Source organism: Crocuta crocuta, unplaced genomic scaffold, assembly GCF_008692635.1.
Source record: "Crocuta crocuta isolate KB4526 unplaced genomic scaffold, BGI_CrCroc_1.0 scaffold317, whole genome shotgun sequence".
Classification (NCBI taxonomy): Eukaryota; Metazoa; Chordata; class Mammalia; order Carnivora; family Hyaenidae; genus Crocuta; species Crocuta crocuta.
Genome location: NW_027530984.1, coordinates 6,941,868 through 6,959,761, shown reverse-complemented (window position 1 = coordinate 6,959,761; position 17,894 = coordinate 6,941,868). Strand labels below are relative to the sequence as shown.

Here is a 17,894-nt window from a genome sequence, read left to right as displayed (position 1 = left end):
TTGTATATGTTTAATTATTGGGCAATTCAGTATAATTATAGCAAGCTTTATTCCTCCAGACCAGTTTATAACTTATCTTACATTTCATTGTAGTGTTTTTGTATTTCATTACAAATAAAAACCAGGATGTGAATGCATGTTAAATGCATGCTTCCCATTCAGAAATACAGTTTCATTTTACCACCTACCTTCAGTTGAAGGTATCCTTCCCTATGCAAAGGTATTTTCCCTATACAAAGTAGTAGGAAAAAGTCCTTTCTGAGATTAGAATTGAATCCACATAGGGCACTCTGCTTCCTAATGTAATATTAAATGCAAATTATTAAATAAGCAAAACATATAGATATGTAGGTTTTTCCATGGTGCATTAAATATAAGAATAAACTTGTTTCATTTTCTTTTTTTTACATAATATGTATGCACATTTTTTCACTTACCCTCCCCAAAATGTAAATATTTTCCATTATAAAGCAAGCATTCTTGCCTTCTTGCTGAGAGCATCTTCTTTATATCACAAGCTTATGTATACTGTTAAAATAAAAGGCAACTACTTTCACATGTATGAAAGGAAATAAACATTATGGATTAATGATTCAACCACTTTAATCAACTGGTTGTTATAACTATCATTTCTTTGTTCATAAATTATGCTGGACAGTTTATAAAATAAAAAATAGGGGTTTTTGGTATCTTCTCACATCTGGAAATGTGACAAATAAGTTACTTCTAAACATTAATAGTGCAATGCATCATATAGTTTCATTTTAAATACACATATGAAAATGGATTTGCAAATAATAGGATTTCTGTCTTTATCCTATATGTGTGATTATGAAAGGAAATATTATTCAGACAAAATAAGTTTTAATAATTTTCATACTTGAAATGTTTTATAAATGCATAATACTAGAATAGTAAAATGATGTCTTATCAGTTTCCAACAAAAATGTTGGAAAATAAACATTTTTAAGGCAATAATGTTTTTTATTAAATGTTTTTATACATGGTAATTTAATTTAGACTAATCAATAGATTAAAAGCAAAAAAACGTAAGACATAAAAGTAAACAATTTTGCAGTCCTTGAGATAAAAATATTTTGTATGAGGCGCCTGGGTGGCTTAGTCGGTTAAGCATCCGACTTTCGCTTAGGTCATGATCTCGTGGTTCGTGGGTTCGAGCTGCGCGTCGGGCTCTGTGCTGACTGCCAGCACAGAGCCTGGAGCCTGTTTCAGAGTCTGTGTCTCCCTCTCTTTCTGACCCTCCCCTGCTCACGCCCTCTCTCTCTCCTAGAAATAAATAAAAATATTAAAAAAATATATATTTTGTATGGATGGATGTCCCATCTATATTCAGAACTGAGTAATTAATTTATTGTATCTTGCTTGGTGATTTCTCAATCAACAAACTCTTAAATGATATATCTTAAATAGGTCCCATGCACTCAGCACTGTGCAATGGAAGATACCAAAGAAAACATTGTTTTTGTCTTTAGAGAGAGCTAACCGTTTAATTAGAGAAATAAAGGAACAAAAAATAATGAGAAAATACATGCTCAAGGATTTGGCACTTAGTATAAATGCACTAACAATTCAGAGAAGGGAAAGACTGATGTAGAATGGAATTATAAGTGTTAACTTGGGGTGCCTGGATGGGTCAGTCAGTTGAGGGTTCAACTCTTGATTTCAGTTCAGGTCATGATCCCAAGGTCATGGGATCAAACCCTGCATTGGGCTCTGTTGCTGACTGTGAATCCTGCTTGGGATTTTCTCTCTCCATCTGCCCCTCCCCCACTCATGATCTCTTAATAAATAAATAAATAAATACTTAACTAAGGGCAACAATGGAGATTGTATTAGATTTACTACCTTGATTTTTATTTCTTTTATCTCCTCAGCTTATCCACATTTATTCCATTCTTTTGGAAAATCAAGTCCAATTTCTTATTTGAAATCAATTTTGATGAGTTCTATCCATTATCTTATCTGAGATCATGTTTTATTAACCATTCTGTTTATTGGTCATTTGTTTTTCCACTCTGTAAAAAACATTTTCTCATCTTTCACACATTTTTTTGAAAAAGTATACTTGTCTCTACTTTATGAATTTAATAAATAAATAAACTTCTATAGTTCCTTTTTTTAGGTTAGCAATAATACTAGTTTCTAAAATGGAAATTAATTTGACAATTCATGTCACATTAATAAATAAATAAACTTTATTTGACAATTAATTATCTGACAAATTAATTTGACAATTAATAAATAAACTTCTATAGTTCCTTTTTTTAGGTTAGCAATAATACTAGTTTCTAAAATGAAAACTTAATTTGACAATTCATGTAGTTTATAATTGTTTTCCTTGAAAAATAAAACACTGTTGTTTTAGGTACACTTTTACTTTTCTTGTTTTCTTTTGATAGTGTGATCGACTTGACCAGTGAGCGTCTATTAGGTACTGAACAAATATTTATTGAACAAACATTGGAAATCAATTATCCTACTTACTGATTATATTGGTTAACTGAAGGTCACATTTAATTGAATTTAACTTTCTCATATTTTTTTGTGGAAATATTGACCCACAGAGTAAAAGGTGCTTTCAGTTACTTGTAATCATGATGGATGAAATACAGTGAGGTTTTGGTTGTCAATACCTCATAAATTGGTCATTATGAATAAAAATGGACTTTTTCTGTAGAAGGAGAAGAAAGAAAATTAGATAATAATTTGCACACCTGATGTGGTTTTCAAACATGTTTTTACATTCTTTGATTCATCCTCCATAGCAACGTGGGGTCAATCTCCTCTCTCCTTGAACAGGCTGGTATTTGTGACTGTCTCAAGGAATAGAATGTTGTGAAAGAAATGCTGTGTGACTTCCAAGGATGGGTTGAAGAAGCCATGCAGTTTCAGCCAATTTATCTTGGGACACTCACTCTTGGAAGCTTCAGCCTCCTTATAAGAAGTATGGCTACAGGGGCGCCTGGGTGGCTTAGTCGGTTAAGCGTCCGACTTTCGCTTAGGTCATGATCTCGCGGTTCGTGGGTTCCAGCCCTGCGTCGGGCTCTGTGCTGACTGCCAGCTCAGAGCCTGGAGCCTGTTTCAGTCTGTGACTCCCTCTCTCTCTGACCCTCCCCTGCTCACGCTGTCTCCCTCTCTCTCCTAGAAATAAATAAAACATTTAAAAAAATAAAATAAAGAAGATTTGCTCAAATTTTCAAAAAAAAAAAAAAAAGAAGTATGGCTACAAAGAGAGAAACAAAGAATGAGACCATGACCTGAAGGGTCTTAGCAGTTTGTAGCTGTTTGTATATTTGAAGTCTAAGTGTCCAACATGTGAATGAAGAAACCATTGAAATGACCCCAGTTACAACCACCTATCTGACTGGAACTACATGAGAAAGACTCTTCACTCTGCAAAAAAGACTCCAAATGAAAAATGCCTATAGTCCAGTCAACCCACAGATTTGTGAGTGAAATAAAGAATGAAGTTTTCAGATACTGCTATCAGGTGATTTGTTACTTAGCAATAATCAGACAAATGGCAAACAGTTTCATGAAATAAAATAATTCAAACTTTTCATTACACATTCTACTGAAATGTCTTGTGTCTGAAATATCAAATGCCATCTTATAATATATCTTCTTACTTGTGAGGTACCTTAAAATTAGACTTACATGATTCTGGAGAGAAAAGAACAAATTAGACTCGCTGTACTTAAATTAAGCTTTAAAAGTTTTATATTTTATACTAGATGTTTGAAAATAATAACCACCTTTATTTTTTCTTATTTTTAATACTTGATTCTTTTCACATGAGAAGCTTGTTTAAATTAAATATATAGAAACAGACATTACTTCAATACACAAATAAAAATTATAGTTTTTTGTCAAGAGCTAAAACCACATTCATTACTACAGAATGTTCTTCAGGTTGAGATTTATGAAAGAGAAATAAAAGTAAAAANTAAAAAAAAAAAGAAAGAAAGTGGAAAATACTCATGATAAAATAAATAATAAAATACAAAAAAAGTAAAAATGGTAGATATGTAATTTTTTAGTTTTAAAAAGCCTTTGTTTACTTTTACTTTAATAATATATTTAAATGTAACAATATAAAACAAACTCAGCAGAAAAATTCAAATATATCACTTACTCTAGACTTGGATATAACAAGGTAAAAAATAAATTTAAAGGAAGGAATTATTTTGACTCTTTAACAGTTCTTCCATCATCCTGATTTGTGAAATTTATAATAGTTTAGGGCTTTGTTAATTTGTGGCTTTACTCCTCATATTGTGCAGTCTCTGACCACCAGGTCAAAGAGTTTTATGAGTGTTTTGCTAATAAATGTCTTCCTGCTTTTTATAGTTGCATTAATTTGGCGTAAAAGCATGACCTTATATGCAGCAGTATAAATGAAGAATGAATAGAAGTTACTTACAAATTAATGGCCTTGGCTTTGCTTAGTTAATCTTACAATGAATCCATTGCCAACTGTAATTAATGAGGGACAAACTCATGAAATAAATGCAGTTAGGGAACTGGAAAAAAGAGAATAAGAATAATAAGCATTTACTTTCCTTTACTTTCCCCTTTTTATTACATGCATTTTTAGCAATGAAAATATTTAAAGTTTTAATTAAAGTTTATGGACAGAAAAAAGTGAATTTTGAAGGGGATAGTATTAAAAATTAAAAATATTTTTTTGGTAGGAAATATCAAATGATGCAAAGTTCATTGATAAAATAAGTGAAAATAGAATAAGAAGCATTACAATAATAAGTAAGAGAAGATGAATTTGATGAGGAAACCAGTATTTTGTGGATCCCTTCATTCCAATTTTTTTTTAATTTTATTTATTTCTGAGGGAGAGACAGAGAGACAGACAGACAGCGTGAGCAGGGGAGGGTCAGAGAGAGAGGAAGACACACAATCTGAAACAGGCTCCAGGCTCTGAGCTGTCAGCACAGAGCCCAACGCGGGGCTTGAACCCACGAACAATGAGATCAAGACCTGAGCGGGAGTCGGACGCTTAACCGACTGAGCCACCCAGGCGCCCCCATTCCAATTTTCATCTCTTCTGTTAATTCAAAACAAAATGAACAAAATAAAAAGTCTAGATTTGCCATTCCAGAGACATTATTCTCTCATTCAACACAGGCTCTCCATTGTTCCCTAAATGATCTGTACATTGTTTTTGCTGATAAAAATCATTGGAATGCTTTCTCTCTGGTGTCTTCTTGTTTCTTTAAATCCTGAATTTCAAATCCAATCCATGCCCTAATTTGTTACAGTTTTAAAAAGACATCTCTCACAGGGTTCTTGTAAAAATTAAAAAAGCATGCGGCACCTGGATGGCTCAATACGTTGAGTGTCAGACTCTTGATTTTGTCTCAAGTCATGATCCCAGAGCTGTGGGATCGAGCACCACTTTGGGCTCCATGCTGAACGTGGAGCCTGCTTAAGATTTTTTCTCTCTCTCCCTCTGCCCCATCTCTCAACTTATGTTCTCTTTCTCTCTTAAATAAATAAAATGAAATAATTATTCTTAGTTAAAAACTTGTTTAGATGTAAAATATAGTTAAGTTTTATGTTGAAGTGATTTTTGTCCTAACATTAACCTTGTATCATTATTTATACTTTGGATTATATGTTCTGTTTCAACAAATATAATATAGACCATTGAATATTTGTGCTTTGTCTCCAGTGTGGTTTCTATTGAATGTGTTCAATGATTTGTCACCATCACTTTCCATGTCCAAATTTGTATTCTCTACCATTAAGAGATCTATTTGGTTCTATTTTGAGCTTTGTTCCTCTTATCTCTCTGCAATGTACCAAAGAAATATGATACAAAGGCCATCAAGGTGAAACTCAAAGTTGCTGTCCAGCTACATCATAACCAATAGAACAATTTCTTCTGCATGCAATTTTGTCTCCATCTCTGCAATCAAGACTTATTGTTCAGTCTTTTTCCTTGCTCAATTCAAGAACAAGTAGAAACTCAGATACTGATGTAAGTTCCACAGAATTCTAGTGAATTATTTATAGACAAATTTAGGCTTTACACATATTTTTTCTTTCTTGGAAGACTGGTATTTGACATGGGGCTGGACAGCATAGTACAGTAGAAAGAAACTAAATTTGAGAATACAAAAGTACATTGTATTTCTTGATATATAATTCTTTTGTCGTATACTCTCAAAACTGCTCAAACTCTTTGTCCCTCACTTAACATGTAACTGTAAAAAGATCCCAAATTATGACCACACCTGGTGAGGAATTATTAGTCTTTACTCTTGTTGCACAACCTCTAATCAATTCTCAAGAATATAAAATGCAGATACTAGGATACATTCTCTTTCTATGGGACATAGACCCTCTTTTGCTATCGTTCACTATTGTGTCTAGATGCCTATGAGAAAGTTTCACTTTCCACGTCTTGCACATAACACATCAAGGTGATTTATACCTGTTTAACAAAAATGAGTAATTTGGGGGTGGATATTGGGCTTTGGCTTAATAATTATGTAATTTAGCTTTTGCTATGTAACAAATACTCCAAAATGCAGCGGCTTAAACCAATAGCACTTACTATCTGTCAGTTCTCTGGCTTTGTGCCTTTCACAAGGCTGTAATAGACATCATCCTGTGCTACAGTCAACTTAAGAATTGAATGGGGTAGGTATTCTTCCAAGATCATTTACAAGTTATTGGCAGGATTCATATCCTCATGGGTCAGTAGACTGAGAGTCAGTAGTTCTTCACTGGATGATGACTGGAGAATACCTTGAATACCTTTCCACATGGCCCTTTCCATAGTGCAGCTCTCAACATTAGAGCTTACTTCATCAGAGCTTGCAAAAAATAGGGCAGGAGAGAAATAATGAGCAACATAGAATTCAAGATCTTTTTAAAACTAATATCAAAAGTGACATCCCATTTATTTTGCTGTATTCTATTTCGCAAAGGCAAGTCACTTGGTCCAGCCCACACAAGAGTATGAATTTGAGAAGGTGGGTGTTACTGGGAACCATTTCAGAAGCTGCCTACACCCCTGATATTTTCTTAACACAACTTTAGGAGGTTAGTTCAGTTAAGCCATAGTTACTAAGGCGCATAATATATCAGGCAGTAGACAAGGATAAAATGATGAATAATCTACCTTAGAAGAGTTCATAACCTATTTTGGAAACTGATCGTTCTGATTCGATCATGCACAAGCTACTATATGGGAAAATAAAGAGATTCTTAATTCAGTCTGTGGAGTCAGGAAGAGTTCCCGATGGAGGAAATTGGGTTAATTTTTGATACATGAAAGGTGGAGAAGGGACAGCTTATCAAGCGGGGGAAAACAGCTATTCAAATGTACAGAGCCCAGTACATTACAGTGCGTGTTCATTATAGTCTCCATGCTGAGCCCTTTAGATGATGTTGCAGCATAACACATTTTTTCCAGTGTATGTACAAAACACTGTAGAGTAAAAAGATGTTACTAGATATTATTAGTTTACTTCTGCTCACTAGCCCTTGGGTCATGGTGAGCTTTCCTGCTCCATAGGAGGTTTTCCTAAAGGGTTACTCTCCAGAACCCATTGCTCAAAACTGACGCTATCCAAACTCAGACTCTCAAGGAAATTGGAAATAATCATAAACTACTCCCCATACAGACTCCTAAGTGTTTGTAGAGACTGAGTGCCACTAGCTGTCCTAATACCCTTGTTTATCCTTATAAGCAAACATTCGAAGTAAGGTATAATAATGTTAGCCAATTTCCCTATAAATAGGAATTTTCACAGTTGCACCAATTCTAGAACTTGTTAATGTTGCAATATCAGTTTTTACTGAATAAAAAAATATTTGAAATAAAAAATTCACAACAAATGTGTAAAATTCAATGGACATGTTTTCTCTGCCTCTGAGGAATATTTTATGCTATTGGCAAAAACTTCCTTGAACATTTTCTTCCCTTGATTCCTCTGACACAATCCTTTCCTGGTTTATGTTCATCTTTGGAAACTCACTTATGTATCTATTTCCAAATCATTTATAAATCAGTAGATTCTAGTGTCTTGGAAGGAAGGCAAATATCACACATTTATTTAATATTAGAATTCAGAAAACTATATCTAGATTGTATTTCACTCATTCCAGTGGAGAGAAGAGTTTCTGCTTCCTCAGAAATTAGAGTTTTCTCCAGGAATGTAACCATTTCCTTTCTCCAGATTTGCTTGCTCTGGAAAGTTTTGAGTTTTTATATCTGTTATCTCCAACTTACACATAGTTCTAGAATTCTGTGGTATCAATTATTTCCCCATCTTTAAAAACTTGATAGCTAGTTCCTGGGCTACTGGGGCTATTAGCAAGAGCAGTAACTCAAAGACTTGGCAGGAAACAGTGCTGAGTCTGTAACCTGTGCTTATTTTTAAGGGAATAGGAATTTCCTATGAACATACTCTAAGTAATTATATAACTAGAATAAGAAGACAGAACAAATATAGCGGAACACACTTTCTCATTAACAAGCTTGGAAATTGTTTCTGGTGATTTTATCAGCCTCAAAACTAAAGGAAACCAACTGCATGGGCCCCCTAGTTATCAAAAACTGTGTCATTAAAATTAACAATTTTTTTCTTATAATAACAACAAAAATGTGTACTAATATATAAGCAAATAAACAATTTAACTTGGATTTGGGGCAGGGAGCATTTGGACTAAGGACTCAGAATGTACTCATGAAATGTGGATCCGCAACTTAGCTGGATTATTTTTATTTTTAAGTAATCTCTACACCCAATATGGGGCTGGAACTAACAACCCTCAGATCAAGAGTCACATGCTCTACTGACTGAGCCAGGCATGTGCCCCATAGCTGCATTATTTTGGACAAATTACTTAACCACACGAGTTTTCCAGTATCTTTTTCTGAAAAGTGGGGAAAATAGTAGCACCCATCACAGGAAATTTTGTGTGAATTAAAGGAGCTAATATTTGAAAAATGAATGAAAGAGCAGGTGGGATATACAGACAGTGTCATACACCTAAAAGATTAAAAGTAAAACAAAATAAGGGTGTCTAGGTGGCTCAGTCGGTTAGGTGTCCAACTTTGGCTCAGGTCATGATCTCACGGTTCATGGGTTTGAGCCCCGTGTCAGGCTCTGTGCTGACAGCTAGCTCAGAGCCTGGAGACTTTTTCAGATTCTGTGTCTCTCTTTCTCTGACCCTCCCCTGCTCTCTCTCTCTCTCTCTCTCTCTCTCTCAGAAATAAATTAAACAGTAAAAAAATTTTTTTAATATTTTTTTAAAAAGTAAAATAAAATGTCTCTTCAGTAGTAGATGATCACTATTTTTCAAATTGTAAAGGTGGTTTGTTAAAAATGACTTAACAAAAAGAATTTTGATTAAGACTTTAGAGATCTCTGGGGCATGGTGATAATGCTCTTGACTGCAATCATTTCTTTACTAGAGATTTATCTGTCAGCAGTGGTAGCGGAAGTGGGCTATTAGTCACATTAACTCCTCTACCAATATTTATCATTATTATTTTGCTAAAACAGAACTGAGGAATCCATTAGACTAAATGTAAATACACACGGTCACCAATTCAATAGCTATATAGGTAGATATAGCTAGATGTAGCTAGATAAAATGTAATAATTTATAGATTTTTCTGATTTGCAGGGGCACCTGGGTAGCTCAGTTGGTTAAGAGTCTGACTTCTGATCAAGTCAAGATCTCACATTTCATAGGTTCGAGTTCCGCAACCGGCTCTGTGTTGACAGCTCAGAGACTGGAGCCTGGTTCAGATTCAGTGCCTCTCTCTCTCTCTGACCTCCTCCATGTGCTCTCTCTGTCTCTCTCTCTCAAAAATAAATTTAAAAAATTTTTTTAAATTATTTCTGATTTGCATTTCTATAGTGATCAGTGATGTTAACTATCTTTCACACACCAGTGGGTAATTTGTATATTTTGGGAGAAATTTCTATTGAAGTCCTTTTCCCATCTTTCATCCAATTATTTGATGTTTAAAATATTGAATAATAGGGGCTTCTGAGTGGGTCAGTTGTTTGAGCATCCAACTCCTGATTTTGGCTCAGATCATGATCCCACAGTGATTGGATCAAGCCCCAAATTTGCTCTTAGCATGGAGCCTGCTTGAGATTCTCTCTCTCTCCTTCTGGCCCTCTTCCCCACCTCTCTCTCTCTCTCTCTCAAATAAATTTTTTTAAATTAAAAAAATAAAATATTGAATTGTAGGAGTTCTTACAGATTTTGGATATTAAATTCTTAATTAGATACAGAGTTTGCAAGTATTTTCTCCCATTTTTCAGGCTGCCTTTTTACTCTATTCATTGTTTCCTCTGTGGTATAAAAGCTTTTTTATTTCACTGGAGTTTCACTTGTCTACTTTTGCTGCTACTGCTTGTATTTTTGGTGTCATGTCCAAGAAATCATTGCCAATAAAAAGTGCCACAAAATTTCCCCCCTCATTTTCTTCTACAAATTTTACAGTTTCAGATCTTACATTTAATGTGTAATGAATTTTGAGTTAATTTTTGTGTATGGCATAAGGTTAGGATACAATTGCATCTTCAGCATGTGGATATCCAGATTGTTCAGAACCACTCATTGAAGAGAGGATTATATGCCATGAACATGTATGATTTATCCCTAGGATACAAGAATGGCTCAATACACAAAAATCAATTAATGGAATATACCACATTAGCAGAATGAAGGACAAAAATCATATGATTATCTCAATAGATACAAAACAATTTGACAAAATATAACACTCTTTCATTCATAAAGACTCTTAAACTAGGAATGGAAAGAATTCACCTCAACATGATAAAGGTCATATATGAAAAGCCAACAGCTAACATCTTTTTTATAATTAAAAAAATTTTTAATGTTTATTTATTTTTGAGAGACAGAGCATGAGCAGGGGAGGGGCAGAAAAAGAGAGAGACACAGAATCTGAAGCGGCCCCAGGCTCTAGGCTGTCAGCACAGAACTCAAAACAGGGCCAAACCCACCAACTGTGAGATCATGACATAAGCCAAAGTTGGATGCTCAACTGACTGAGCCACCCAAGTGCCCCTTTTTAAAAATTTTTAACATTTATTTATATATTTGAGAGAGAGAGAGACAGAGCATGAGTGGGGGAGGAGCAGAAAGAGAGGGAAACACAGAATCTGAAGCAGGCTTCGGGCTCTGAGCTATTAGCACAGAGCCTGACATGGTGCTCAAACTCAGGAACCATAATATTGTCACCTGAGTCGAAGTCAGATGCTTAACCAACTGAGCCACCCAGACAGCCCAGCTAATATCTTAACCAATAGAAAAAGCTGAAAATTTTTCTTTCAGATCAGGAACAAGGCAAGATTGCCCATGCTCACCACTCCTGGTAAACATGGTACTAGAAATCATAGCTAGAGCAATTAAACAAGGGAAAAAAAGAGTGGGGCGCATCCAAATTAGAAAGCAAGAAGTAAAATTATCTCTGCAGATGACATGATCTCCTATATGGAAAACCCTAAAGATCCCTTTCCAAAAAGTTTTTAAAACTAATAAAATATTCAGTAAAGTTGCAGGATACAAAATCAACGTGAAAAACTTAGTTGTACTTCTATACACTGACAATGAACTATCCAAAATAGAAACTAAAGGGAAAATCCCATTTATAATAGTATCCAAAAGGATAAAATACTGAGGAATAAACTTAACCAAGGAGGTGAGATACCCCAGCACTAAAAAATGTAAAACATTGATGAAAGAAATTAAAGAAGTCACCAATAAATGGAAAAATATCTTGTGATAATAGGTCTTACATCTTATAAGTTTAAGATAGTCCATACGAGGACTGAAACCTCCCTATACTCAAGCATTTTTCAGTGCAACTGAGTTCTTTGTTTTCTAATGGGAAACAAGACAATTACAATTCAGAGACAGAACAGATATATCCTAAGGCCTCCTATATGCCAAACACTTCCTACATGTCATTTCTACTAATCCTCTCATTCATTTATGCCATCGGTTTATTAACTTCACTATCAGAAAAAGAAACTGAAGTTCAGAGAGGTGTAGTGATTTGTCAACACTAATAAGTACTGTATCTGCAATGGGAAATTTTATCCAACTCCAAAGTACATATTATTCTTACTACTTTGTGTTATTAATCTATGAAGAATCTCATCTCAAGAGAAAAGGTACATTTATCATTTGTTTATGATTAGACAAGCATACTCTCACACAAACTGTGGCTGTTTCATGTCTCATTTTTGCATGCTTATGTGTTCATTTGATTGTTTTAATTTGAGGCTAAAGCTCCAACCTCTAAGTCTTTGGTTTGGAATGCCTCTTCTCAGCACTGAGTCTGCACGTTCTTCTCCACATTGCACTGTACCAAAAAGGGTGTCTGACATTACTTGACTCATCTCCTAAGGAAAAGTCCTGACTTTTCTATTTAACATTTACAGGAATTAATTTCAATACAGATGGGACAAATGAGTGTGAGTATGGATGTGTATGTGTGTGTCTGTGTTAGTTAATGTCAAATAATGTCAAAACAAACTGATATCAGAATTAATATGACCTGCATATATTGAGCATCAGTTTAGCTAGATACTTCTGCAAGAAGAGGGAGTAAGTTGAACAGCCACCCTCTTCTCCCATCTCCTGTTACGCCATGGCCTTTTATTGTCTCCCAAGTGGTTTTGTATGCAGCTATAACGTTTCAGGCAGTTAGCCTTTATGTAGGTATTCCCCAGCCTCTGAATTGCCTTATAGATTCATGATGGATCTGTCACAAAATGAACACAGATAGAATGAAAGTAATAAACAGAGATTGAAATTGGTTAAATGTACTACTATAGTGCTGCAATAATGTCAACCCCTTTCCCTCTCCAGCAACAGAGATTACAATTACTTGAAAAAACAAGTCATTGTTTTTTACTTTAGAATCTTTGGGTAGTGGCTAAATCTTCACAAAGCAAATGGTTTCTAGACAAACCCTTTGAGCACAGTGAGCCTTTTGGGCAAAAAAATTTTTGATCCAGTTTCTTTTTATAGATTCTCACCAAAGGGGAAGGAAACCTCCTACCAACATACTCACCTAAGGTAAGAGAAGACTAGAGTTTGCTAACAGGCCTGGTTTCAATGGCATATATATCTTTCTTGCATTCTTATAATGAGACTGCTTTTACAGGGTGAACATATTTCAAATGTAAACAAAGAAAAAATAAGCTGAAAGCTGCTAATGTTAAGTTTAGAGCTTGCAGAAAATATCAGCTAGTGAAGAACAGCTGCCAGAATAAGGCTCTTGTACTCATGGAGATGATTTTTCTCACAAAACTTGAAAGAAATTGTAATGATGAATCATAAGCCTTGCTATAAATAAATTATGACTGCAAATTGCCAGATACAGAAATATTCTCATTAAAGTCCATTGTCTTTGAAGACAAAATTACTTCATTTATTATTTCCGTAGACTCAAACCAATTTAGAACAATTAAAGCCTGCATTATCAAGCATGGTTGATATGCACTGAAAATACATTAAAAGAGAAACAGGTGCTGTTCCAATTTAATAGGATCAATCACTGACTATCTACTATATGAAGCATGTTACTTTGTTGTGGAAACAATTTAGAGTGTTCACTGAATGGATGCCAATTTCCAATCAGCCAAGGACAATGTGGCATTGTCTTATGCCAACTGATTCATTCATTTATTTATTCATTTATTCAATCAATCTTTCCACATTTCTACTGCACTTACTATGTGCAAAACAATTAACCAAGCATGATGAGAAATCTAAAGATGGTTCATGCATATTCTTTAGGAGAACAAAAGTGATACATGTTCAAAGACAGGTAATTTACAATTGAATTTGACTCACATATGTAGTGCCAAGAAGTTGAAAGGAATGATAACTGAGTTTTTGATTGGAGAAGTCAGGGAAGCCAATGAGAAATTGACATTGGGATACCTGGGTGGCTCAGATGGTTAAGCATCCGACTCTTGGTTTCAGCTCAGGTCATGATCTCATGGGTTTGTGAGTTCAAGCCCCATGTTAGGCTCGGAGCTGACAGTGCAGAGCCTGCTTGAGTTTTTTTTTTTTTCTCTCTCTCTCTCCCCTCCTCTGCTATGCTCTCTCTCTGTGTCTCTCAAAAAAAAAATTAAGAAATTGATTGACATTATGTGGACTGGGGACTGACGACTATAAGATGACTCCAGTTTTTTGATATTAAACAAAAACATTCCAAGTAGAATGAAGAGAGGAAAACAGGGCAAAGAGAGAGGAATAGTGGAAAGTTTAGTCTAGAATGAATGGTGGAGTATTAAAGAAAGTTGTGCTATGGGGCGCCTGGGTGGCTTAGTCGGTTAAGCGTCCGACTTTTGCTTANTAAAAAAATAAAAAAAAAAGAAAGTTGTGCTAGATAAGATTGAAATAGTCAAAGTCAGATCAGAAGCTTAAAATCAAGCAAATAGTTCTAGATTTATTTGGCAAATATTAGGCCATAGCTGAGAGTGTGTAAGTGGATTAACAATGCAATCAGAATGAGCAGAAGTATACAGGAAGGGTTCTACAAGATGTAATTACTAGGGTAACATTTAAAAGAATAAAAACACTATGTAGCTTCTAAATTAGTATGTGGAGAACTGGATTATAATAGTAAAAGTATACAATCAACCAGGAAGCAAAAAAAAAAAAAAAAAGGTTAATACATTGAAAATTAAGTAACTTCAAAGGGATGTTAATAAAGTAATGTATAATAAACATGGAATGAGTTTAAAATATGTAAATGTAATATTAGAGAAAGAAAAAGTTAAAAGCTAAATTTAGAAAAGTAGCACTGTAAACATGGAGAATGTTGAAGGGGAGACAATCATAGAGAAAACACTTATTAATAAAGTAGAAAATAAGCAATGGTTAGGACCAAAAAATTCATATTTTGAAATATCTAATTAAAATGAGGTAGTTATGGCATGAGTGAACAGTAAAAATGTGAGAGAACATTCAAATAACCAAAGTCAGAAGAGATAAAGGCAACATTGCTAGAGGTGTTGCAGATAATCAACCAATGAACCAACCAAAGGGTAGTATGAGTCATTTTATGTCCCAAATTAGAAAATGGAAATTAAATGGGTGAACCAAAAATATAATGACCCAAACTGACACAGGTAGAAATTTAACCAAACACATAATTATAGAACTATGAAATAAATTTAGTATGCATAATCAAATGAATAAGTAAAACTCTTCACAAATGCTCCTCTTGATTAGATGGTTTCATCAGTTGAGTTCTGCCAAATAGTCAACGTAGAAATATCACTCACCTTATGTAAAACTCTATTGGAGAATGGAAAAAGCATGAACATTTTATAGTTCAATATATGAAATGAGCCTAATCTTGAGTCAAAATCTGATTAAGAAGAATATAAGAAAATTACAAACAAGCATTTTCCCATACATCCTAAAGACAATATAAGCAAAGCAAATGTCACAGCATGGGTGGATAATATTACATTCTGTTCACTTTTGTTTATCACAGGAATTCAAGGTTAGTTTTGTTTTAAACTCAGTCACTGAAATTATTACATTATGTAGAAAAGGCATATGATGAAATTTATAATCCATCATGATAAAATATCTTGGTAAACCAGAAGTGCATGTCTTCTTCAAACCAATGAAAGATATGTACAAGAAACTTCGAGCAAAAATAGCAATTAAATGTTGATTTTTTTTCCTTAGAGATTAGGCATAAGTCAAGGATTCCCATTTACACCATTTATGTTTAATATGTCACTGGAGAGTCCAGTTAGCCTAAAATGCCAAGTGTGTGTGTGTGTGTGTGTGTGTGTGCGTGTGTGTGCATGCATACATTCATGCTTCTGTGAACACACATTATCAGGTTTAGCAAGTATACTGGATTTAAAAATCAAGATCTAAAAATTACTGTATTCCTATACATAAACTTAATGAATGAGAAATAAATGTCATGTGATATAAAAATATCGTAAAGACATAATCTACCAAAAGTTTATGAAACATTTACCATAGCACTAAAAAATCTGAAAGGGAGAGTTATACCACATCAATTAATTGAAGTCTCCGATATTTAGTGACATTGATTATTCTCAGATTGTTTTTTAATAACATTATTTGTGATGAAACTTAACAAACTGTGAGGTAGGAATTTATGAATCTGTAGGAAAGGCAAAAGGCAAAAGTAGCTAAATAGTGGTCTTAATCAAATTTTCCTAGAAAAAAAGTATGAAGAAGGGGCACCTACGTGTCTCAGTTGGTTAAGCGTCCAACTTTGGTTCAGGTTCATGATATCATGTGAGTTCAAGCCCTCATAGGGCTCTGTGATGACAGCTTAGAGTCTGGAGCCTGTTTTGGATTCTATGTCCCCCTCTCTCTCTCTACTCCTCCCCTGCTTGCTCTCTGTCTGTCTCTCTCTCTCAAAAATAAATAAACATTAAAAAATAAGAAGAAAAAGGTATGAAGAAAAAACATTAAATACTACTTCCTTATTGTGAGTTTGAATATCAAAGTAGAAAATAAGGGGGAAAAAACTCTTTGAAGCAGGGAAAAAACTAGGAAGCAAAGGTAATGCATTGTGAAACTGGCCACTGCTACATAAGGAGATGCAGCCAGTACTTTGGCCACACACGCTCACCTGAGCAGACTGTTCAAAATTGCCTTGTCTCAGAAGTCCATGCAGGAAAAGAATAGAGAAGGCATTTATCTGTCAGCTCCCTCATACCTCTTATCTCAAATTTGGCATCGTGGGGAGATAGCCTGGCCTATGGGAGTGGATGGAAAAGCCTTGTCTCATGGATTCCCACATGGTACTTACATCAGAATCTAGAATAGTGGGAGGCACATGGGTGGCTCAGTCAGTTATGTGCTGGACCCTTGGCTTCAGCTTAGGTTATGATCTCACAGTTTGTGAGTTCTAGACCCATGTCACTGTTAGCGTGGAGCCTACTTGAAATTCTCTCCCTCCCTCTCTCTCCCCCTCCCTTGCTCACTTTTTATTTTAACAAGTTTTTTAAAATAAACTTTTAAAAAATTCTAAAATATTGGGAAAAACCAGAAAATCCAGGTGTTGGCATCTTGGTGATGATCACACACGATCGTTTATGTTGGAGTCAGGGTGGAGCAAGCATTTCAGGGGCCAGAAGATAATCAAAAGTAGCATATAGGAGAAATTCAATACAACAAAGTGGGAGAATTTTTACCACCTATCAAGAATAAATATTAAGCTCTAGTGATTAGGATCCTATGGAAATGGGGTGACAAATAAATCTAAAGGATTGTAAAGAAGCTCCTGAAATAAAACCAGGCGTATATGGACATGAGTTATGACAGTTAATTTGGGTGATGCTTATAATCCTCAATTTATTAATCTGCGTATTAGTTAAAATAGCATTGATTTTATGTGTTAAACTGTATCAAATTGACTTTACTAAATTGCGTGTTTGAAATATGACATCCAATGAAAAAATAAAACAAATGCAAATGTTCCTGTCAAGAGTATACGCTGTCATTTACATCTGAACCACTTCTAAATTTAAAAAATTAGCTTGTCCATATTTACAAGGATTTTGATTAGGCTTGTATTGAATTTATAGATCAGTCTGAGAAAAAGCAACATTTGAACAATACTGGGTCTCCCAATCTATGAACACAATGCATTTCTTTATGTATTTAGGTCTTCTTTTATGTATTAATCAGGGTTTTACATTTTCACCAAACAAATTATATTTTGTTAGATCTGTGCCTAGATTTCTTAGTCCATTCAGGCTGCTCTTGAAAGAGGAATTTGGTTGCCTCCAATTTGACCTCAAACCTTCCAGCTGAGTTCTTCTTTCCAT

The 17,894-nt window shown here is 34.6% G+C and overlaps 1 long non-coding RNA gene across 1 annotated transcript; it reads right to left on the bottom strand.

Annotated features, from left to right (window-relative positions):
- Positions 1-2,511: 2,511 nt before the first annotated feature.
- LOC144236602 (uncharacterized) lies at positions 2,512-16,930 on the bottom strand. Its single transcript, XR_013336623.1, has 4 exons — positions 16,874-16,930; positions 6,599-6,860; positions 4,445-4,544; positions 2,512-2,692 (listed from the first exon to the last, which is right to left on the bottom strand). It is a non-coding gene; the product is annotated as an uncharacterized LOC144236602 (long non-coding RNA).
- Positions 16,931-17,894: the final 964 nt, after the last annotated feature.